Here is a 1785-nt window from a genome sequence, read left to right as displayed (position 1 = left end):
GAAAAACCTGAGAAGGATTAAAATTCCCCCTTGATTTTATATCTTTCATATCACAACACTACTCGAATTGCTGGTTTTATTTGTCTTCACTATTTTTTCTTAGTATGGTGTTTTAGGAACAGGGATCAATATTATTGTTATCAATTTACATTACTCTTGAGGATTACAATATACTACCAAATAAGTGTTGCAGAAGGGAATTGCAGATGTAGGAAACACATTGAGTTATGATGGTTTTGCAACTAGAGGTGGATGTTTTACAGGTAGCTGTGGAGATCCATGTTATAGCCACCATTAAAGCAAATGCATGCTCAAACAGATCCACCAACTCGAGAAATTCCAATAGCTACATTCACAGGAAGTGCCATTACAGTAAGTTGAAATAATAATACTCCTGGACATATGGATTAACAAGACATCTTTTCAAATTTAACTACGTCTTTAAGTATAGTTGTTTGATTAGGACTAGTTTTTTACCCTCTTTTAAGGGGAGAGTCTCCCTTATTTATGTATTATTAGTAACTTTGTTTTAAGAGAGGATTCCTCTCTAGGTGCTTAGTTTAATATTACATTCTATTGTATAGGGTGGAATCGACTAGCCTTAGTAGGTAGGTTGATTCTTGACCCACCTTAGGTTTGGAGGTAAGGTTTATGTCCCCCTCCTTGTATATTTTTGGTTATATATGATAAGGCCTAGGGGTGTCGCTCAGCCCCTGACCCCCCATGGGTCGTGCAAATAATAAAAAAAACATTAAATCCTAAATCCTAAATCCTAAACCCTAAACCTAAAACCTAAAACCCTAAACCCTAAAACCTAAACCCTAAGACCCTAAACCCTAAACCCTATAATCCCTAAACCATAAACCCTAAACCTACAACCCAAAACCCTAAACCATAAAACCTAAACCCTAAACCATAAACAATTAAGCCTAAACTTTATACCCTAGACACTAACCATAAACCTGATCCTCCTTGGAGGATTTGCAGGGTCGAGAAGGATCTTAAAGATGTAGCTATTCAATGTGATCTTTCCCAATGTGTTCATACAAACCAAGAAGATAATGGTACATCAAGCTTGTTGTCTAAACAAAGTCATAAGCAAGTTATCATCAAACATTATTACACGTTTAATCAATTAACAAAAGTAGCTAGAGGAAGTTATATTCTGGAGAAAATGAAAATGCCTAGTTTCAAAAGGAAAAAATTGAGAAGGATTAAAATTCCCCCTTGATTTTATGTCTTTCATATCACAACACTACTCGAATTTCTGTTTTTATTTGTCTTCACTATTTTTGCTTAGTATGGTGTTTTAGGAACAGGGATCAACGTTATTGTTATCAATTTACATTACTCTTGAGGAATATATTATACGACCCAAATAAGTGCTGCAGAAGGGAATTTGCAGATGTAGGAAACACATTGAGTTATGATGGTTTTGCAACTAGAGGTGGATGTTCTACAGGTAGCTGTGGAGATCCATGTTATAGCCACCATTAAAGCAAATGCATGCTCAAACAGATCCACCAACTCGAGAAATTCCAATAGCTACATTCACAGGAAGTGCCATTACAGTAAGTTGAAATAATAATACTCCTGGACATATGGATTCACAAGACATCTTTTCAAATTTAACTATGTCTTTAAGTATAGTTGTTTGATTAGGTCTAGTTTTTTATCCTATTTTAAGGGAAGAGTCTACCTTATTTATGTATTATTAGTAACTTTGTTTTAAGAGAGGATTCCTCTCTAGGTGCTTAGTTTAATATTACATTTTATTGTATAGGG

Source organism: Solanum tuberosum, unplaced genomic scaffold (assembly GCF_000226075.1).
Source record: "Solanum tuberosum cultivar DM 1-3 516 R44 unplaced genomic scaffold, SolTub_3.0 scf00670, whole genome shotgun sequence".
Classification (NCBI taxonomy): domain Eukaryota; kingdom Viridiplantae; phylum Streptophyta; class Magnoliopsida; order Solanales; family Solanaceae; genus Solanum; species Solanum tuberosum.
The sequence above is the reverse complement of the archived record's forward strand: the minus strand, read 5'-3'. Positions refer to the sequence as shown.